Source organism: Mirounga angustirostris, unplaced genomic scaffold (assembly GCF_029215605.1).
Source record: "Mirounga angustirostris isolate CCGP_5_RB_7025 unplaced genomic scaffold, mMirAng1.0.hap1 SCAF_2, whole genome shotgun sequence".
Taxonomy (NCBI): Eukaryota; Metazoa; Chordata; class Mammalia; order Carnivora; family Phocidae; genus Mirounga; species Mirounga angustirostris.
In genome coordinates, this window is record NW_026991710.1 from 93,888,502 (window position 1) to 93,912,347 (window position 23,846).

The following is a 23,846-nucleotide window of genomic DNA, read 5'->3' on the forward strand; positions in this document are numbered from 1 at the left end:
GAATCTTAAGCAGACTCAATGCTAAGCTGGATTCAGGGCTGGATCTTAGGACCCTGAGATCATGACCTGAGCCAAAATCAAGAGTCAGACATTTAACCAACTTGCCACCCAGGTGCCCTTTCTTTGCATCTTTAACGTACTTTTCTTAGGTGATCTCCTCATTTGGCATAGGTATAAATTCAGTAATTATTCTGATGACTCTCAAATGTTTATATTTATCTCTGAGCTTTTGACTTGTATTTCAAACTCCTTATCTGACACCACAATTAGATCCTTCATATATATCTCAAACATACCTATTTAAAAAGCAGAAACTCATGCTTTTCCACCCTAATCTCCTCTTTAAACTCTTCTCTTTGCCACCTTAGCAAATGGCATCAAAATCCATCTAGTTGTTTCTTCTGAAAGCCAAAGAGTAATAACTTTCTTTCTTTTCCACACTGTACCCAATCTTTCAGTAAATTCTAGTGACTACCTCACATTATTCTCCAAATCTGTTTACTCTCCATCTCCACTTGTTTTTAAATCTCAGTTCAGTTTACTATCCTTTCTTGCCTAGAAAATAGCTTAATAATTTTTTTCTTTATGTCTACTATTATTCCTTTCATATCATTCCCCACAAAACAGCAAATATGTTTTTATTTTTATTTTTTTAATAAAGATTTTATTTATTTATTTGACAGAGAGAGACAGCAAGAGAGGGAACACAAGCAGGGGAGCGGGAGAGGGAGAAGCAGGCTTCCTGTGGAGCAGGGGCCCTGAAGTGGGACTCGATCGGAGGCCTCTGGGATTATGACCTGAGCCGAAGGCAGACGCTAAGGACTGAGCCACCCAGGTGCCCCAGCAAATATGTTTTTAAACTAAATCTGATCATGCCATTCCTCTGCTTAAAACCCATCAATGTCTTCTAATTTTACTAAGAATATCAGGCAGACTTCTTCTCATGACCTACGGATCACACATGCTCTGGTCCCTGCCTCCTTCTTTAAATCCATTGCAGGCCCCTTCTGCAATAATTGTTCACCATGTTATTGATGCTCTTTCCTTTTAAAAGGTTAATGAGCCCATTAAGCTCTTTTCCAACCAGATTATTTGTAGTCATTGTTGCATCAGCATGAAAGTCTTCTTTTTGTAGGATTCAATGTTAAGGCCATTAAAGTTGCATTTTTGTCTTTCTCATTCATTGTTGATTTCCCAGCACCTAGAATGGTTCTTGTTACACATTAGGTGTTCCGCATGCATTGTTAAATTAGATACAGGATTACATTTCATCCCTAAGGTCTTAGCTACCATTTCCTTTCCTCAGATGGGCTTTTCCTAAGCACTGTTTCTAAGGTTACCACCCCCAAGATTAAATTGCACTTTATCCCTTATCATTTTAATGGTATTCCATACCATTTTAATTTCTTTCACAGCAGTTTTCACAATCTGCAATCATCTTGCTGATCTTTTTCTTTGTTTGATTATTGTCTATATTCTTTAGTAAAATACAAAATCAGTGAAGGCATCTTCTGGCTTGTTTACACTGAAACTTTAGTGCCCAACACACTATCTGTACACACTAGTCCTATACAATAATCCCCAGTAAATTTATGAAACAAAATTAACAAATAAATAAATGAACATAAAGGGCAATATGGAAAGATTTCTGAGGAAAAAATTAGGGAAGGTGAAGTGAAACTGATAAAGTTTAGCAAGTAAATATAAACAGTGTATTGTTTACCCCATTAAGATTATTTATAAAAATGCCAAAATACACAGGTTCTTATATTAACTCATCTGGAGAGTACAATTTCCCTTTAATTTTTTTCCCCTTGTTCTGAGCCAATTTCCTCTCCATGACAAAGTTCCTCTAACCCTTAGTCATTTTGGTAGAAATTTTTTCCAGTCTTTGATATGGAAATTTTCAATGGTTTTTGGAAATTTAAATAGCTTAGGTTAATCAGTTTTTTTCTCCATAAACCAGGAATGTATTTCCCCTCAGAATTTTATCAAAATGTTCCATTTTGGAACTTGACTCATATCTGTTCCTATGGTTTCTATGGTTGTCTACTTCTCTACAAAAAATATTACCTACCATGGTTTTGAGTCTTTAATGTAAGATATAATCCATTTTTCAAGAAGTGCACAAAATATGAATGTAAAGATCAATGATTATCTCCTTTCCATATCAAGAAATAGAAAATTACCAGCACTAAAAAAAAGAAAGAAAGAAAGAAAGAAAGAAAGAAAGAAAGAAAGAACAAGAAAGAAAATTACCAGCACTACAGAATGCCTACTCCCTTATGCACTCCCAAATTCTATCCTTTCCCTCCTCCACTATAGTTTGGTTTGAATTAAAATTTATAGAAATGGAATCATAAAATATATATTTTTTGTGTCTGTCTTGTTTCTCACAGCACTATGCCTCTAAGAATCACCCATGTTATGAGTAGCGGTATTTTATTCTTTGTCATTGCTGGTTTTTGTTACACTGGACAGAGGTATCACAATTTATCTCTTCCTTTCACTGTTGATGGAAATTGGATTTGTTTCCAATTTTTAGCTCTCATGAATAATGCTGAAAGTTCTTCTACATGCCTCTTGAGATACATGTGCAAGCATTTCTATTGGGAATATTTTAGTAATGGAACTGCTATCTTATAAGGAGTGTTTGTGTGCAGTTTTAGAAGATATTACTTAATAGATGACTAAATTCCTGGTATCAATTTAACATTAGCCAAAAGAATATGAGAATTAGTTGCTCCATGCCCTTGCCATCTCTTGTTACTAAAAGTCCTTTCGATTTTAGCCACTCTCGTGGGTATGCAGTAATGTCTTATTATGTTTTAATTTAATTTTCCTGATGATTAGTATGTTCCACAAATTTTCATAGATTTGTCATTTTAGTATAAGTCTCTTGCCCATTTTTCTTTTGAGTTGTGTGTTTTTTCCTTATTGATTTTGTATGTGTGTTTCATTTATCCTGCATATAAACCTCTTAGTTATATGTATAGTGAGTATATTTGATTTTTTTGACTTCTTTCTTGATGCCATCTTTTGATGAACACAATGTCTACATATTAAAGTAACGATTTATCATTTTCTCCCTTATTGTTAAAACTTTTTGTTTCCTGTTTAAGAAATTTTTACTCAACTCAAGATTGTGATTATATGATTTAAAAATCTTATCAAACTATACTGCTTTCCTTTTCACGTTTATATCTACACTCTATTTGGAATTGTTTTTGAGAGTGGTGTGAGGTAAGGGTTAAGATTCAATTTTTTCCCATATGGGTACCCAATTAAACCAGCACCGTTTATGGTTTCTTTCCTTTCCCCATTGTGTTATAGGGCCACTTTGGCATAAATCAAATGGGTATATTTGTGGTCTCTCTATTCTGTTAAATTGTTCTATTTTTCTATCCTCATGCCAATATAACATTAAGTTATTGCAGCTTTATAGTGTTTTGATTTCAGTAGAAAAACATCCCACCTTATTTTCCTTCAAGAGTGCTTTACCCATTTGGTTTTTTTTAATGTATATACTTTTTAGAGCAGTTTAGGTTTAGAACAAAATTGAGAGGAAAATACAGAGATTTCTCATATATCTCCCACCCTGACGCATGTATAGCCCCTCCCGTTATGTACATCACTCACTGGAATGATATTTTTTTTTTACTAAGAATGAACTTACAGTGACTCATTATAATCACCCCACGTCCGTAATTTACCTTGGGGTTCACTTTTGGTGTTGTACATTCTATGAGTTTGGACAAATGTGTACTGACATATGTTTGTCATGATAATATCACGCAGAATTTTTTCACTGTCTTAAAAATTTTCTATGCTCTGCCTAGTTATCTATTCCTCCCTTCTCCCACCCTGGGAATCACTGATTCTTTTATTATCTCCACAGTTTTGTTATTCCAGAATGTCACAGAGTTGAAATCATATAGTGTGTGACCTTCTCAGATTGGCTTTTTTCACTTAGTAATATGTATTTAAAATTCCTCCATGTCTTTTCATGGCTTGATAGCTCATTTATTTTTAGCACTGAATAATATTCTGTCATCTGGATATATCACAGTTTACCTACTGCAGGATAACCTTGGTTGCTTCCAAGTTTTGGCAATTATAACTTTTTAAAAAGATTTTGTTTATTTATTTTTGTGAGAGAGCGAGCACGAACAGGAGGGAGGGGCTGAGAGAGAAGCTGTCTCCCCGCTGAGCAGAGAGCCCAATGCCGGACACAGTCCCAGGATCCTGGGATCATGACCTGAACCAAAAGCAGATGCTTAATCGCTTAACTGACTGAGCCACCCAGGTGCCCAAGTTTTGGCAATTATAAATAAAGCTGCAATACACATCCATGTGCAGGTTTTTGTGTGGATATAAGTTTTGACTCCTTTGGGTAAGTAACAAGAAGAATGTATTTTCATTGCTTTATTGAGTGATGACTGAGATCCTAGGTTGGAAATAGGAGAAAAACAATTTAGCAAAGCAAATTTACCATTAAAGTTCAAAGAGATGCCTGTAATTATTTCATTTGTGCAGGCCATCCCTAGCCATGTTAAGTACTATGCACATATCTCTAATTCTTACTCTGAATTTGAATGTTTAGATTAAATCTAAAAACCAGTGGTATCTAAGTCTCTCTTTACCTTCGTCTACTTCAGTACAAAGATTAATTCTTCATTTTTACTCATACAATAAATAATTATTGACTGCTACCTATGACACAGACATTATTCTACATGATGGAGATATAGCAATAACCGAAACAAATTAAAATCCTTGCTTTCATGGAGTTTACATTCCAGGAGAAAGACATGTCAAGTTCATCAAGGACGTCTTTTTTTTTAAGCATTTTTAAAAAATTTTCTTATGTTAATCACCATACATTACATCATTAGTTTTTGATGTAGTGTTCCACGATTCATTGTTTTCATATAACACCCAGTGCTCCATTCAGTACATGCCCTCTTTAATACCCATCACCAGGCTGACACATCCTCCCACGCACCTGCCCTCTAAAACTCTCAGTTTGTTTCTCAGAGTCCATAGTCTCTCATGGTTCGTCTCCCCCTCCGATTCCCCCCCCCTTCATTTTTCCCTTCCTGCTATCTTCTTCTTCTTTTTTTTTTTTTTTTAACAGATAATGTACTATTTGCTTCAGAGGTACAGGTCTGTAATTCAACAGTCTTACACAATCAAGGATGTCTTTTTAGCAGAATGTTTTCCCTGGGAATCCTGTACCTTATAGACTGATGGGGCTACAGTGCCATGATACAGTGATAGAAAAGTTTATGATACAGTGGATTGGGCCCCTCCTTGAGTCCAGGGCCTGAGTTTGAGTCCCAGCCTTATTATTATAACTTGTGGGACCTGAGGAGTCTGTCCTGTGTGAGTCTCCATGTCTACCATAGGGATTAGCAAGACTAAATTCACAAGATTGTCAAAGGGAATTAAATTAGATGATAGACAAGAAAAAATAATTTACAAATTAAAAAATTATATATATGTATTTATAAATCAACTTAGGGAGATCAACTTCTTTATAATATTGACACTTGCAATAAAATCATAGCATTTCTTTTCATTTTGTATATATTTTAAAATTTCTGTCCATGAAGATTAATAATTTTCTGTGTGGGGGTATTGCACATAGTTTGTACATTTATTTTGAGTGATTGGAATTTTTTATGCTGTGCAAGTGGTATCTTTACATATTTTTTTAAATCATGTGATTGTTCATGTTTAAAAGTAAATACTACTATTTCCTCATGGCTAAAAAGCCTCTTTTTGAAAATATAATGGTAGGCAAGTTTGGAACTATGTAGAAAATAAAGGTAATGCTGCATATTTTGAAGTTAAATTTCACGCAGTTTTTTATGTTGTTTATGAATCATTCATTCATTCAAACTTTAATGACTACCTTTCATTTATCAGATACCATGAGAGTCAAGTGGGGACATAAACAATCCCAATACAATGTAATTATTCTGCACTAGAGGTATATATACAAAATACCTCTCTCTCTACATATATAGAGAGAGATCTTTATATCATTTGATATAGATATCAAGTATATATATATTTGTATGGAAATCATTTTAAAGTATACATGCATATAAATCACTCAAGGGAGAAACTAAAAAAAAAAAACATGCTTAGCTGTACATGATCCTATTTTTAAGATACAATCAATTTATCTACTATTTTCAAATTAACTAAAAAATACTTTAACTCCTTTTTGCATTAATGAGAAATTCTTCATTTATGCTGTCTTATTAAAGCTTGATTTCATTCTTACCTGGTAATTCTTGGAGATTTCTGCTCCTCAGAGTATCCCCTGCATTCACAGGGATTTTTGAATTTTTTTATTTTTTGCAAGAATTTTTGAGAGCTATCTTTTTACTTAGAGGTGAGAATCCTGAAGTATCTCTTTGAAGATACAAATTTTGTTTGTGTGGAAAAGGCGAGAGCAGGAAGAAGGAACCAAATTTAATCCTATTGTAGAAAGGCTACTGTTTAATCTTCCTCTCCTCTAAAAATAAATGCAAATCCCCACACTAGCAGTTATTTTTGCACTTTGACCTTGAATGCATCACATATTATCTGTCACTCATTAACATTCTTTGTCATCTTAGAACATTTTATAATAACATTTACGTTTGATCTACTTCTTCTAGTAAGGATTTTACTATTTTTTTTTTTTTAAGATTTTATTTATTTATTTGACAGAGAGAGACACAGCGAGAGAGGGAACACAAGCAGGGGGAGTGGGAGAGGGAGAAGCAGGCTCCCCGCAGAGCAGGGAGCCCGATGCGGGACTCGATCCCAGGACCCTGGGATCATGACCTGAGCCGAAGGCAGTCGCTTAACCAACTGAGCCACCCAGGCGCCCTTACTATGTTTTTATGGGGATTGTTTTTACTAGCATGTCAGACATTGTGTCTGGAAGCAGCACAGACATAGAATGCCTCAACCTTTTTTCACGGGCACAGAGGATGAAGGGCTAATCACCTCAATTCAGTCCAGAACTGACTTGGTTAGGGCTGTGTTGGAGTGTGAGGTATGGCTCAATTCACTTCTGGTTTCAAACATCTCCGAAGTAAGAATTCTGCTGTGCTCCTGTAGGCCTTTCTTGCTAGTGGGAATTTATTCTTTTTTTAAAATTGAAGTATAGCTGACACACAATATTACATTAGTTTCAGGTGTACAACATTGTGATTTGACAACTCTGTATGTTATGCTAGGCTCACACATGTGTAGCTACCATCTGTCACCATGCAATGCTATTATAATACCATTGATTATATTCCTTATGCTGTACCTTTCATTTCTGTGAGTTATTCATTTCATAAGCCTGCACCTTCCCTTGCCTTACACCCATTTTGCCCATCCCCCCCACCCAACTCCCCTCTGACAGTTAACCATTAGTTTGTTCTCTGTATTTATGGGTCTGTTTCTGCTTTTTAATTTTTTTTTTAATTTCACATGTAAGTGTAACCATACAGTATTTTTCTTTCTCTATCTGACTTATTTCACTTACACCTTCTGGGTCCATCCATGTTGTTGCAAATGGCAAGATCTCATTCCTTTTTATGGTTGTGTAACATTCCATTGTGTATAGGTATACACAAACACTACACACACATACCCCACATTTTCTTTATCCCTTATTCATCCATCTATCAATGGATACCTGGTTCACTTCCATATTTTAGCTATTGTAAATAATGCTGCAATAAGCATAGAGATGCAAATATCTTTTTGAGTTAAAGTTTTAGTTTTCTTTGGGTAAATACCCAGTAGTGGAATAACTGTATCATATGGTAATTCTATTTTTAATTTTTTGAGGAACCTCCATACTGTTTTCCACAGTGGCTGCACCAATTTACATTCCCACCGACAGTGCATGAGGTATTCCTTTTTCTCCACATCCTCACCAACACTTATTTCTAGTCTTTTTAATATAGCTATTCTGACAGGTATAATGTAATATCTTTTTGTGGTTTTGCTTTGCTTTTCCCTGATGATTAGTGCTGTTGAGTATCTTTCCATGTGTCTGCTGGCCATCTTTATGTTTTCTTTGGAAAAATGCCTTTTCAGGTTTTCTGCCCATTTTTAAATCGGATTGTTTTGTTTTTTGGTGTTGAGTTGTATAAGTTTTTTATATATTTTGGAGATTAACTCCATTATTGGATATCATTTGCAAATAGCTTCTCCCATTGAGTACGTTGCCTTTTCATTTTTTTTTTTTTTTTTTTGATGGTCTCCTCTACTGTTCAAAAGCTTTTTATTTCGGTATACAGTCCCAATAGTTTATTTTTGCTCTTGTTTTTCTTGCCTGAGGAGACATATCTGGAAAAATGTTGGTAAGGCTGATGCCAAAATGATTATTGCCTATGTTTTCTTTTAGGAGTTTTATGGTTTTAGGTCTCACATTTAGATCTTTAATCCATTTTGAGTTTATTTTTGTGTATGATATAAGAAACCTAAGAAGGGTTTTGAGGGACATGTACAAGAAAAACATCTAAGTTTTATTCTTAGGTGAACTGACATTTTTTGGCTATAGATAACGGTAACTGAGGTGAAAAACAGCCTATTCTTCCCCCCTTTGAGATGTATGCCCATGCAGGTGTTTCTTTGCCACCTCTGTGCTATTGACAGTGTTGTTAAACTCAGCCCCACCAGGGACAAAGAATTTTATACATGGAATGGAGATACTTTTATACTGCTAGATGAGTTTTCTGGGATTTCTAACACTCCCAGTTATATAAAAAGGTATTGGTCTACCCTGTAGAGGAATATTAATAGCAGTGGAATCAAACAACCATTGTTAGAAGTTTGTGTGTGTGTGTGTGTGTGTGTGTTTATAGAGAAAACCTTTATTTTCTTTCACTGGACTTCATTACAGAGGTTTCTTGTTTTATTGCCATTACTTTTCTAGGCTGGTATATATTTGCACTCTGGTCAAAGGTAGAAAAAGAGTTCCAAATTACATGCAAACATCCAGTGGGTAATATTAAATTATTTTCAAGATAGGGGGAAATGGTGTGTTATAGACTGTTTATATTCCCCCAAACTCATATGTTGAAACCCTACTCTTCTTCTCTCGTGTGATGGTATTAGGAGGTGGGGCCTTTGAGAATTAATCAGGATTAAATGAGGTCATGAGGGTGGAACACTCATGAATGGATTAGTGCCCTCATAAGAGTCATGACAGAGCTTGCTTCCTCTCTCCGCTCTCCACCATGTGAGAACACAGCAAGAAGTTGGCAGTCTATAATCCAGAAGAGGGCTCTCACCAGAATTCAACCATGCTGACTACCTGATCTTGAACTTCCAGCCACCAGAACTGTGAGAAATAAACTACTGTTGTTTATAAGCTACCCAGTACTTTTGTTGTAGCAGCCTGAATGGACTAAGACGTTTGCCTTCCATTGAGTTATGTCATGACTGTTGTTGTAAAACTGGACAAAAAAATGTTCTTAACAAGAAATTCAGTGCATTTGAAGGGCGGTGTTATTTATTGGTTTCTTTTCTTTTTTTTTTTTAAGATTTTATTTATTTATTTGAGAGAGAGAGAATGAGAGAGAGCACATGAGAGTGGGGAGGGTCAGAGGGAGAAGCAGACTCCCTGCCGAGCAGAGAGCCGGATGCGGGACTCGATCCAGGGACTCCAGGATCATGACCTGAGCCGAAGGCAGTCGCTTAACCAACTGAGCCACCCAGGCGCCCTATCGGTTTCTTTTCATGTTTGAAATCATCTTACATCTACTTTGGTCCACATGAGTCAATGTTCTGTGGCCTCGGTATAGGCATAGTACATGCCTGTGGTGGTACACCTGGCAGGTGGGTCTGTACATGATGCAAGGTTCTCTCTAGAAAGGTAAGAGTCACTGTGGGTGAGTTACCTCCACCCTCACACCACAGATGTGAAATGAGTTGAAGTGATTTACCAAGGTCATGAGTATACTCAGTGACAATATTGGTAGAAGCACAATGTCATAGACACCAAATTAGTGTTTTTTTTCACAGTATCTTTTGTGTGAAGCTGTAAAGAATTGCCTAGGGGATGGCAGGAGCAGATGACATCACTCTTGATGTAATTCTCTACTTATATGACACTTGACTCCACCAAGAAATAAAGAAAGAGTGGTATCTGTTTTATTATTAGAAGTTGTGTGATTTGTGATTCTTCAATAATGTAGTTTTTTCTCATAATCAGGTTCCTTTCACTATCTAAGAATTGTAGAAAGAAAGGGGAAAATGTACAATAACTTTTATAAAATAAGTGGTGATAATTTGGCAAAAATGTATTCTGTACTTCATTTAAGCATTACTCCATTAGATATCATATAAAAACAAGAGGAATAGAATAAACCATCTGGGTTGAAGACTGTAGGAGGAGACTTGGTTGGAAGCTTGTACATTAAATGAAAATATTTGTACTAGAAGAGTTTGATTTTTGTATGCATGGTGGCAGGCAATTAGTTTCTTGGCTGTGCTAACTCATGTTTTTTAATTCAAAGCTAAATATCTGGCATTTGAAAGCACTCTTAAAAATGCATTATGTAGATGAGCCTACTTAGAATACAGCAAAGTAAAGACACTGGGTAAGTTATAAAAAATTTATGCTTGTGAACCACCCTGATTTCTTTCCCTTCCCCCCAACTCCCTCCATTCCCTAATGTATTTCTTTAAAGGGCTTATTTTCAAGCAATCATTTAATGAGGGGTTACTATGTGCTAGGTATTGTACTAGGTGACTTACAGATAATTACGTTAAATTCTCAAAAAAACTCAGAGAGAGAAGGTTAGTTGGACCTGCCATGAAGCCTTTTCCTGATGTAGAACTCACTTGGAACTTACAACTCAAACCTGGTATATTTTGCTCCAAAATCCAAAAAGACCCACCAAGCATTGTGCCTCTTTCTTTGTGGTAGGTGATAGAAGGTATAACAACCTTCTCTCACTTTCTAAGAAATACCTTGACATTTCATAGATACTGGACTTTCAAATACTTCCCCAATGTGGCAGACCTCTGAAACTTCTCAAGCTTAGCTTCTGCCCTCTGACATGCATGGGTCTTATAAGGCATCTGGGTTCTTAATTCCTGATGCCCAGGTGCTTTTGTTAAAACATCATCAGTATAATGAACAGGCCGATATAATATCTACGTCACAGAAAGACTATAAAGAACTATGTGATGATAGAAGGCCTGAGCAAAATGGCAGAGATACTTTGTCTCTGTGAAGTAACTGCTTCTGATTATCTTTGTTAGATTAAAAAAAAAAAAATAGGTTAAGTCAATAGCTGTAAACTAGCAGCTAGGGACTGTAGTGATTTTTCCTAATCCTCAACTGCAGATTAAGTTTGTGGTAATGCTCAGTCTCCAAGACCTATCAAACTTGTATACCAACCAAATGAGTTATTTAAGTGGACATGTGGTTGTAATAACTTTCCCTGTTAAAAATCTTTTGTTGCGGACCTAATTTTTTCACCTGACCCGGGCATGTGGAATCACTTTTGGATTGCTGTACTTTGAGGAGGGTGGGGGGAGAAAGAGTGAGAAGAGGGCAAGTTTTACTGAAAGCAGAGAAAATAGTTACATGGGAGGGGCCACCTGACAGAAACTGAGAGCTTCGGTGAAGCTAGAGCCAATTCCGGCCTCCAGCGGGGATGGACCTGGGAGGATACACACATGCCCTGATCTCCACCCTCCTCCTCCACCCTCTTCCTCCACCCTTCCAAGGCGCTGGTGCTCCTCATTGGTCAAACCTACAAGAAGCCGGAGCGCGTGGAGGCTATCCGGGTATGCCACAGAAATCAGCTTCCTGGAGAACAAGCAGAATAAATAAGGATGGAGAGACGATGATAGGTACGGAGACTGATGAATGAAAATAGTCAAAATACAGCCCTTTTACAATTTAAGTATATTGCTGCAACTTGCAAGAGGAAAATGAACAAAAGCTCTCAAATTATCAAGTTTATAGCATCTAACAATTTTTTTTCAAATATGGATCTTGTTCTATATTTTACGGACTCTATTCTTACATGTCACTGGAAGCTCAGTTGAACTTCTGTCCCCAATTTTGAATTCCTGTAGTTGGGATTACCCTTTGAATTCTAATTCTTTCTTTGAAGTTGGTCACTTGAACCCCTTCATACAGAATGGCTACTTTTTACAAGATTGAGGTCCAAAATACCAAAAAATAAATAAAATTAAAATACTCTGATTTCCAAGATTCTATTGGGTGAGTAAACATCATTCCACTGAAACTCTTTTCCATTAAAAAACTGCTCAAATCTGCCTTTTTTTCTCAAGTACCAACCAGGGAGTATTTCTGTTCTTTCCTTTGGTGGGATGAAAATATTTGGAAGTACTCAATCTCAGCCATTTTTAAAGAATTGTATTTGCTTGTTATTATTTTCTGTGTTGTGTAATCAAATATTTATCCTCCCCATAGCAGCAACAGCTGTTTTTAAGTCCTTTTACTTGCTTCTACAAAAGAGTACTTCTGACTAATTTTTTTTTTTCATGTCCAAAGATGGTGTATTTTACATTTACATGTTGGAAGGAGCTTGTGCCAACAAAGTGACTATCATGTTGTTTCTGTTCAGTCTTGTGCTTCTGGGTGGGGTTTTGAGCCAATAGAGTTTGAAATACCAAGATCATATATCTGGAATCTAATGTATAATTATTTCTGAATCAGAAATAAGTTTTAAGTAATAAGTTAATTTGAGATTCCAAATATTTTAAGACACAATAAAACACTACCTCTTTAATATTTCCATTTCAAAGGAAGCCCCTCACCAATCAAATGTTTGCCTCACATTGAATTCTGAACAGTGCAGGGGAATTGACATTCCAAAAGAAAGATAGTCCTAAAACTGGCAAGAATCCTCATTCTTTTCTGAATGTATATAGGATAGAGTTTAGGATATAGGATATATCCTATATATAATGTATATAGGATAAGAGTTTAACAGCTAAATGAAAATTTAAAGGAAACATTTTAAAACTTAGAACATTTATTTCCTCCTTCATTGTTTTAGGGACTTTGGACTACAAGACAAGAATGAAATCTGCCATCGTAAGACATCTGGTTGAGTTTTGTTAGTTCTTTATATTTTAAGCATTCCAGCTTTCCTTATTTGATATTTAAGTGGGATCATTGTTACTGTTCATAATGCTGATCTTTCAAAAGAGAACATTGCATTGTTGATGGAGACTTAGGAATGTGGGAAATAGTTTGTCCTTCAGTTAACTTGCTCAAACATGTCTGGTCAACATTGCATACCCCAGCAGAAATGGTGTGGTTTACAAAGTGGATTTTCTAGATTTCAGTGACTCAGACTCTCTACTCGACCATACTCGAGTTCAAAGTGTCTGTCAGAACATGGGACTCTTGTCCTTGCACCCCTTAAAGAAAGGAATCTAGGCAAGGTCTGCCAGGATTGTAAATAAAACACAGGAGTTAGTTACACCAGAATAGGCTCCCACAGGAATAAAATGCTTGCTTAGCCCCTCAGGGGGAAACCGCAACTATTAAAGATGGATAAAATTTGGGTTTGTTTTTAAGTGAAGAATATTCTTGTTTGATTTTGTTACATGGGAGTTTGGTTTTACAAAATGTGAAACAAATGGAAAAATTCACTTACCTTCAGTAGCAGTTTTTGTATATCTATTCCATGTGAAAAATAAATAGGAAGATGATGAAGATAATTTCCAAATTACCACTAATTTGTGTATTTTAGTGAAGGTCAGCTGGTATGCTACTCCTTAGATAACAGAGAACTTAAAAAAACTTTTTATTATGGCAAATTTTAATTGTGTAAAAAAGTAGAGAGAATAGTATAATGAAATTTCATTACTCATTTATTAAGCTTTAACAACCTTGGGCAGTGAATTAATTTTTTCTATCATAGTTTCAGAAATTTTGAGATCTATGAGGTCTTCAAGGTATCAGCCTAATATGATGACAATATTTTACAGATGTGGATTTTGAGGGCTAAAGAAATTGAGTTGACCAAAGTTATCCAGTGGCAGAGCCAGAAGTAGACCCCTGTCTTCAAATTGACATTTTAGTAGTATAAATTAGGCAAACTTTTTTTCTTTGAGTCCTCAGTTCTTTGAGTCCTCAGTCGTCTCCTTGAGTCTGAGTCACTGAAAAAAAAAAAAAATCCACTTTGAAGCTGAAAAGTGGGAATAATAATCATAACTCACTTCGATGCTTTGAGTGAAAGCCATGTAAAGAGCCTACGTCCACCCCTGGAAAGTAGTAGTTCACCCACAGATACTGGCTCCTCTCTCTTCTTCCTCAGACTCTAGTATCTTTGGTCACACATAGTAAGAAGAACCAAAGAGTTTTGGACTTTGATTATTGCCTCTTGTTTATGCATGAATTCTTTATGTAGATGTCAGGTGGTGGTACAACTTCTTAAAAATTTAAAAGCATGTGGAAGCTAACACCTGTGCATGTATGGAATCTTCACTGGGATTTTTATTCCAGGTCAGGGACTAAGGTTCCAGTAAATGGGGCTTGCCTAAAACACTGAGATACATGTGCTGATCCACTTTTATTCAAGTGTACTAGAACCATTTATCCACCAACTTCCTTTGAAGATAAAGTGAGATGATAAGTTAAAGTTTTGTTTCTGTTATGGAAATCCTCCTGCTTTTTAAAATATTACTTTTCTGTGTTTTATTTTGTTTTTTAATTTTTATTTTTATGAAAGTGCTTGTTAGGCGATAATCTCTTTGGCCTGATTTGTGTCTTCAAACTGTCTGATATAAAAATGGGATCACTTTTGGCCATTTTCTAATTCCACAAATAAAAAACATAACCTATTTTAAAATAATGTCACCCAATAAATCAAAATAACTTAAAATCTGGCCAAATATTTTGCTAAGTTCTTCCTGCTTTAACACATGTCTGTTTTATCAAATCTCAAATTCTGTAATAGTCCCTGGACATACAAAAAGAATGCTGAATTTAGGCTGCTATTTAGTCAATTGGTAGAAAAGATCTTACTGTTAATGCAGTTCATTGTTTTAGAAATCCAAACCAGCATGTAAGCAATATCTCATTCAAAGCTGAGTCTTTTGCAGCATAGGAATACTTTGAATCGGACAACAGGATCTTTATGAGACTCAAACTCTCTAAAGTGAGACTTGAACACTTGCTAAAGGAAAGAAATTTATCTTTCTTTTTTTCTTTCCATAGTTACAGTTCAAAATATATGTGATGCAATTAACAATCATTAACATATTTTTCTGGCATAGTTATTCTGATTTGCTTCCTCTAATTGGAGAGTAACCTTAGGGAATAGCTCACGAAGTGCTATATTTGATTGGAGAAGGGCAACACATGGGTCAAAGGACATGGATTCCATCAGTGCAGTTTAGCTGTACATTGCTCAGTCACATCTGATGGGGGAGCCACAGAAAAACACAAGTGGGTTAGGGATAGGAAAGTGAGGGTCAAGGGTAGGAAAAGCATGCATGGTACATAGATAGACTCCACTTAATTCATGTTTGTGCCTTTGGATGATCTTGTTAGGATAGTAACATTTCCATGATTTCCTCTGTTCCTCAATTTGCTATTCAACCACCATCATAATCAAGACATTTATTCTTTTTTTTATGTTATGTTATTCACCATACATTACATCATTAGTTTTTGATGTAGTGTTCCATGACTCATTGTTTGTGTATAACACCCAGTGCTCCATGCAGAACTTGCCCCCTTTAATACCCATCACCAGGCCAACCGATGCCCCTCCCCCCTCCCCTCTAGAACCCTCAGTTTGTTTCTCAGAGTCCATAGTCTCTCATGGTTCTCAAGACATTTATTCTAATGCCTAGCATGAACTTATTCTCCTGTAAGTTTATATACTTTGCTATTTGTCCTAATCTTGGGGACTAGTGAGCTACACGTCACACTTAAAAACTTGCTTTGTATTCTTTAGATCCAATACACTCACTTTTCTTACTCAACCTCATACCAGGACCGAAATAAAATGAAAAAAAAGATTTCTTTTGGCTACTGAACCATTTCCTAATAAGTATTGATGTTGAGGACAGGAGGCAAATTACATCACCATTTCTGTTTATTTTACTGTACTGTTTCCAATTCAGTATGCTTATTCATTCAGGTATAGTATGCCAAAAAGGAAGGGTGGTTCCATCTGTGAAAAACTGATAATCCAATAATTTCTTAGACTAAAGACTAATGAGTGAATGAAGATAATTCTGAATATTTATAAACACTGTATATTCTAGATTTTGACAGGTGGTTTGACTTAACTCTTTCCAAGTGGCCAAGTAACCGCTTGATGTATTAGAGCACTAAAAAGAGGGAGACTAAGAGTCCCATTTCAAAGAAAGCCACAATACAGGCCACTTCCATATGTCTTCCCCTACTTTTTTTTTTCCAGTCCACAAATATTTATCAGTCATTTCTACCTTCACCAATTTAACACAAATGAGTATGATGCCATTGAATGAACATTTGTACACTGAAATATTATAATGTTAGACTGCATATCATTTTAAAATATCTTAAATACTTAAAAAACTCAACTCTTCAAATATGTGGAACAAAACTATTGTAGTTTTACATTGATGTATTTCTAAATGTGTCATCTTTTTATCTTATTTTTTTTAAGATTTTATTTATTTACTTAGAGAGTGAGAGAGAGAGAGAGCACCAGCAGATGAAGGCAGAGGGAGAGGGAGAGCGAGAATCCCATGCAGGCTCCATGCTCAGTGCAGAGCTGGATGTGGGGCTTGATCTCAAGACCCTGAGATCATGACCTGACCCAAAATCAAAACTTGGACGCTCAACAGACTGAGCCACCTAGGTGTCCCTAAATGTGTCATCTTTTTAGAGAGCAACTAATAGACTTGGAAAATATATCATTACTTTCTAACCTGCTTCCTCTATGTATATATGTATAAACAAATATGTCTATATATTAAATATATTGTAAATATCCTAAATATACTGTCAAGAAAATTTGAAGGTTATTTTATGCTCTCAAGACAATATATTGAATGTTTGAAATGGATTTTAACATATATGTGAATTTAGTGAAATTAGAGCTGAAAAGGACTTCATAGTGTAGTAGAGTCAGTTCTGATCCTTCTTTGTCTAATAAGTAAAGCATACTGTTTCTATGGAAACTGCATTTGTAGAAAATAACTATTGCTTTAAGCATTAAAGTATCCATTGTATCATAAAGTCAGCAGAATGATTTACTCTATAGTGATAGAAACACTTTAACATTTAAAATCTATTGTGCACAGCATATATTTTATGGTTTAAAACTAAGTTTCAAAAGGATTCTCTTGTTATTAAAATGAATGGTAAACTCAATGCCCCTCCAAAAATCTATTAGGTATTACATTTAAGAAAAATATTTGAGGGGCGCCTGGGTGGCTCAGTCGGTTAAGCAGCTGTCTTCGGCTCAGGTCATGAACCCAGGGTCCTGGGATCGAGCCCCGCATCGGGCTCCCTGCTCCGCCGAGAGCCTGCTTCTCCCTCTCCCTCTGCCTGCCACTCTGCCTACTTGTGCCCTCTCTCTATCTCTCTGTCAAATAAATAAATAAAATCTTAAAAAAAAAAGAAAAATATTTGAACATATGTATAATATTGGTAGTACATTGTGAGACAAAGTACCTTTGACCAAAATTGGCTGAGTGTGAACACCATAAAAGAAACAAAACAACATTACCCCAAAAACAGACAATTTTTTGTTGAGATAATTTTTACAGGCAATTAAATTTTAATTAATTCTGTTAAAATAATTATTAATTAATAATTATTAATAATTCTGTAAAATTAATTTTAATTTATTCTGTTAAATTTTTAACAGAGTAAAATTGACATAGATGTTTTTATATAATTAAATTGTGTAGCATTTGGTCTTTCGTTTAGTCACATATTACCTATGCTTTGTTAAATTAATATGATCAACTGCATTCATGATATACCACAGAAGTGCTCACTCAATTTCTGTATCTTTTATGACACTTCATAGAATATAAAGTAACTGTCTTCTTCAGAGTCAATGCAACTGCATCTTTGCAGCCCTGCCCAAGCTTTTTATAGATCAGATTGCTCTTTTGTCTGGGGTAGCCATGACTCCATATCAGACTTGGGGAGATGGGTTCTGGAGGTCAATGGGTAGCAGTGATGGGCTGTTTTTTTTTTTTTTTTTCTTTTTCCAGAAGCTAATGTTCACCTTTCAAGGTATGTCCAGATCTTCAGAAGTTGAGAGGAGTAGCATTAGCTGGCTGACAAAACAAGGAGAGGCTTGTTAACCAAAATTTGAAGGAGCCTTCCTTCCTTGGGTCTTTGAGCTTTTAAGCTTTGAGCTTTTAAGAAGTCATTTTCATATCACTCATCTTTGTCCAAAGCCTTTAATATATAGTAACAATATATCAGGCTAATCCCTTCATCTTCCATCTGCTTTCTACTTGCTCTTTTTTTTTCTGCTTTATTAATAATGTGTTGGGAGAGGGGCTCTGTCAAATTCCACGAAGTATTGTCCCACTCAGAATAAAACTGACATCAAGGCATGTTATCAGCCAAGATTTTTAGGTTAAAGGGCTTCATGCAAACCCCTATGTTGAGACAAGAGACCCAACATGAATGCTCATGTTATGTGGGACAGCAATTCTTTGACTTAAAACATATCATCTGTCTGTGCGAAGGTAATTCTTAATGAACCACATGAGTTAGCAAGGTATTATACCAAAATAAACCACAAAACAAAACAAAGCAAAAAGTATGTTTATCACTTACCTTCAGGAAGCTTACATTGTAAAAATATGTAAGGGAACTCTAAAAGTCCCCGTGATTTCTGAGTTACAATCTTTGTTTTCTAGATCTGTGCTCTCTGATAAAGTGAGATAGTTAGATTCTATCTGCTGCTTTTGTGTTTTAACTTGCAAAAGAGAATATAATATAAAAAACATATTTCTGGGGGCGCCTGGGTGGCTCAGATGGTTGAGCGTCTGCCTTCGGCTCAGGTCATGATCTCCGGGTCCTGGGATCGAGCCCCGCATTGGGCTCCCTGCTTGGCGGGGAGCCTGCTTCTCCCTTTCCCTCTACTGTTCCCCCTGCTTGTGCTCTCTCGCTCTCTGTCAAATAAATAAAATCTTTAAAAAATAAATAAATAAATAAATAATAAAAAACATATTTCTGACTTTTTAAAACAGTATATTATATAGAAAATAAATCTGTTAGTATTAGAAAGTACTGAAAAAATATAAAGACAAATATATTAATTATCCAGGTGTTCCAATTCAGAGGCAAAAACCTTTAGGTTTTCTTTATACTATATGTACCATTCTGTATCTTGCTTTTTTCCAGTTAACATTATATTGTGAAGATTTTTTTCATGTCATAATTTTAAAGTGTATTTAAAAACTGGATAATACTTCATTAGATATGTATTTTCTTAACTCATCCAACCACCAATATATTATTAAATATTTGGATTAATTCCAATTGGGGGTGCTTAACTACTATGAAAAACACATTAGAATGCAAGCTACGTGAGGCAGTAGCTGTGTTTTTCTTGTTCTCTGCTTTAAGCCTGGCGCGTAGAGCAGGGACCCAATGCCGATTTAATAAATGAAAGAATGAACAAATACATAAACCTGAATATCTCTTCTTAGAGATTCCACGGAGACTAGATTTCTACCTCTCACATTAAAATGAAAAAAGATAACATGAATTCATAGTGATATTTGCAACTCAAGGGTAATATCACTAACAGAGCGGAATAGTGCAGAATTTCTGCATGATAAAGTGTTGACAGGAATGAAGTGATGTTGAGACCCAACAGGGGTAAGAAGAACCCATATAGATAATTAAGAGGGCAATATGATGTGGGAGTTTGCCAGACAGACTTCGGGAATAATTCCAAGGTCAGAGACTCTAGAAACTGGGGAAAAGTAACTAACTGAATCCCACTTAGGATAGCTGATGACAACACTGGCACAGAGGTGAGAATAGCACTCTGATGGCAGGATTCTGATAGGAAGGCTTCCAGAATGTGTGTGGAATCAGGTGAGCACACAGTACTGGAATGTGGTTGTTCTCACATCTGGCCTCACATTGGAATCAACTGGGGGATTTGAATACTGAAGTCCAGCTCCCCTGGCGCAAAATTCTGATTTAATGGTTTGGTGATGGCCTGAGTATTGGGATTTTTAAGTTACTGCTCTAAATAACTAATTTTGGTTTATCAAGGGAGGGTAGAGCACCTCTACCTCAGAAACAACATGTCTACTTGGACATTGTAAGTGCAGGGCTCTGGTAATCAGAACTGTATTTATTTCTGATCCAACCCACCAGTGTTTATGAGTTTAAGAAGCAAATTCCAGCTACAAAGGTATTCATTGTAGGCCTATTTTTTAATTAAATTTTTTTACAAAAAGAAACATAAAATCAGGAATCATTAAAGTCAACAAATTTCAATGAACAGATTTAATAAAAGAAACAGAAGAATATCTTAAAATAAATAAAATATCCTTAGAGAAGCATAACAGGATACCATATCTGTAAAATAAACAAACCAAGAAACTAAAACATTTGCTTTGGAAAAAATTTACCAAAATGAAAAATGTGATCGCTATGATTAAAAATAGATTATCATTAGGGTAGATTAAGTAACAGGAGAATGGGCACAAAGGAAGTTTGAATTAATGATTAGGAAGATCATACCCAGGTAAGTACCCCTGTTGGGTCTCAACATCACTTCATTCCTGTCAACATTTTATCTTGCAGAAATTCTGCACATAATGAAGAAGTGGAAAGTCTAGAGAAGTATTTAGAAATGTGGAGGATGGATCCAGAAGTTTCTATGTACATCTAAGGAGGACCTTCCAAAAAAAGAGAACTAAAACAAAATGAAAGAGAGAAAATTTTCAAAGAAATATAGGCAAAAAATATCCCAGACTTGAAGAGAGAAATACATTTTTAGATTAAAAGGGCTCACTTGGTACCAGATGGGGTTAATGGCAAGGTCCCCTCACACGAAGATATCCCAGTAAAGTTTCAGAATTCTAAACCTAGAGAGAGAATCCTGAAAGTAATGAGAAAAACATAGGTAACCTACAAAGAAATGAAAGATTAGTGTAAGATGCCCTTAAAATTTTAAAGGGAAATTATTTTGGACCTAGAATTCTTTACTTTGCTAAAAAATTAAACTCTGATTGCAAAATAAAAATATTTTCATATCAAAGCAAAACCATAAAAGGAGGGAGGAATTTTCTATATTGAAAAAGACAGCAAGTATAAAGAAAATATGAAAGAAATTTATCTTTATGCTTTTAATATAATTTCAAATTTTATATATTATGAAAAATTCTAGACTTTGACAAATCAACAACTGTAGCAGGTGCTCTTAGCATATTTCCCTGGACTATAGCTTCCTCCCCATGTTTATATCTATTTTCTGAATTTCAGAAGTTGGTTAATATATCTTATCTGCTGATAAATCCAATATCATCTTCTATGCTCTTCATTCTTAGGGATTGTTTCCCCTCTGAAAATTAACTTCCTGCCATATAATATGTTCTCAAGAGGGAAGAAGTCCGTTATCTTGACCTAAAACTAAGAATCTTTAGATACCTTAATCAAAACACCTGCATTAACTTAAGTAGATCTGTGATTGTTATCTGGCCAGAGCTCATGCTGTCACCTGCTCCTTGTATTCTTATGTCACTCAGCTGCCTAATTTCAGTATTTTGCTCTCAGAAGATGATGATTATCTTCCTGTATGGTACAACTCTTAGCACTCATGATGTTGATGTTTTTATCTTGGTAAATATTTCTTAATATGATGATAGTACTCTTCCCTGACTCATAATGCAATTTCACAATATAAAAAATAGACCAAAGCTCTGCACATCTTTCTATAAAATTGAACATGCTGTAGTGCTCTTGGCACTTTTGAATATAGAGGTTGTGAGTGTAGTCACAATGATGGGTAATGCTGGCCCTCACGAATCTGTTTCTCACCACTGAACTTTCTCCCACTTATCCAAAGAAATTCCAGAATATATCATAAAACCTCTCCTCTCTACTTTTACGTGAGATGGAAAAGGAATATTGCAATAAGGGTTTTACAGGTAGATACACTGGAAGATCAACTATTATTTACTTTTTATTCTGTTACATTAACAATGAAACAAAGCCTTATGCCAATATTGATTCACTAGATGGTCACAAATTTTTGATAAGAAGTCATATTGTGAGAGTTCATTCCTCAGGGATAGGTATTTTCTCAGGCATCAAATCTCTCTACACGTATTAGCTATTATATAAATATTGAATGCTTTCTATAACAGATGCCATGTGAATTGCTTTACTGATAGCCTCAAACAACCTTGTAATGAAGGTGCAGTTGTTATCCCCTCATCTCAGATGAGGAAACAGAAGCTTAAAGAGATTGAGTAGCAGAGATGGGATATTAACCCAGGTCTGTGATCTTGCTGTGAAACTGAATGTATTGCCTGTTTTACATGTCTGATTAGAAACTTCTCAGTGAGACTATTGTTGAAAAGCTGTAAAAAAGCTGCTAAGAACTTTCATAAGAACCCCATGTAAGTTTCAGTTCATAGGCAACTATATTCATGAATCATCACCCAGATTCAAGTCTCCTTTTGAAATCCTCTTTCTTTGTCACTCCACAACATCAAAACAATTGCCAAATTCTATTGTTTAATATCTGTCCTCCGCACAAGACAGATTTTGTGTCTTGTGAAAAAGGTACTATTTTGTGAGAATAGGCACATTTTGGTTTAATTGTATTTCTTGTGTCTGGAAAAGTGCTTTGCCTAGAGGAGTTTCTCAATAAACATTTGTTAATAATGCAGTGACTTTTTCTTACCTATTTCCTCTTTTCAACTCCTACTGATACCAAAACAGATGGATCCTTCTTCCACCTGGGCTGCTAAGTACAATCACCTTCCCTTGGCTGACCTTTCAGTCTTCAGCCTCTTCCTGTTTCCTCCAATCTGCCAACTATATTGCAGTCCCAGGGCCTTTGCACTCACTGCTTGGTGGGAACACTGTTCTTCCAGAGAGCCACATTGCTTACTCTCATACCTCTCTTGGATCTCTGCCTAAAGTCCTCCTATCAGTGAGAATAGTTATTTAAAATAGCAGTCCTTCTCCACCCATTGCTCCCTACATGATTACTGAAAATTTTTCCTCTGTTTAAGGTCCAGCTTAATTCCTTAGGGATAGTTTAGGGTGAAACCAGTGGGATTGTAATACCTATGATCATTGATGTGTGTGTGTGTGGGGGGGGCAATTTGTATAAAGCCTGGGAGATAATTTTGAGAACTGTAACTCTTACTGTGAATGAGAGGAATAGCTATTGGAGGAGAGAAGTGAATAAAGAGGTTGATTAGAAGGGTTTTTACTACTCCAGGTGAGAGAGAGACAGAGAATGGTGTGTTGGAACTCGGTATTAACAGAGGGAGAAATGGATAAAATTTGCCAGTGAGATTGATGTAGGGTGTGAGAGAAAGAGAAGACTCATGAATGACCTTAACGATTATGGCCTTAGAAATATGAATGGTGGAATTTTCATATACTAAGTTGAGAAAAATTTTGGAGGAACAGTTTTTAATGGGAAGATCAAGATTTCAGTTTAGGACATGTTAAGTTTGAGAAGTTTATTTGATGATATTCAAGCAGAAGGTGATGGCCAAATAGAGGGGTCAAGTAGGCAGTTGCATATAAAATTCTGTCATTTAGGGAATAAACCCCAACTTGGGATATGAATGTAAAAGTTGTCAGTGTGTATGTAGTGTGTAAATCCATC

General features: G+C 35.7%; 1 long non-coding RNA gene across 1 annotated transcript in view; it reads left to right on the forward strand.

The window, feature by feature from the left end:
• LOC123848302 (uncharacterized) overlaps positions 1–23,846 on the forward strand; it is a 286,642-nt gene that overhangs the window by 41,225 nt on the left and 221,571 nt on the right. Inside the window, exons 3-4 of the long non-coding RNA XR_010409500.1 lie at positions 684–11,871; positions 13,050–13,099. This is a non-coding gene — a long non-coding RNA (uncharacterized LOC123848302). The remainder of the gene's footprint in view (positions 1–683; positions 11,872–13,049; positions 13,100–23,846) is intronic.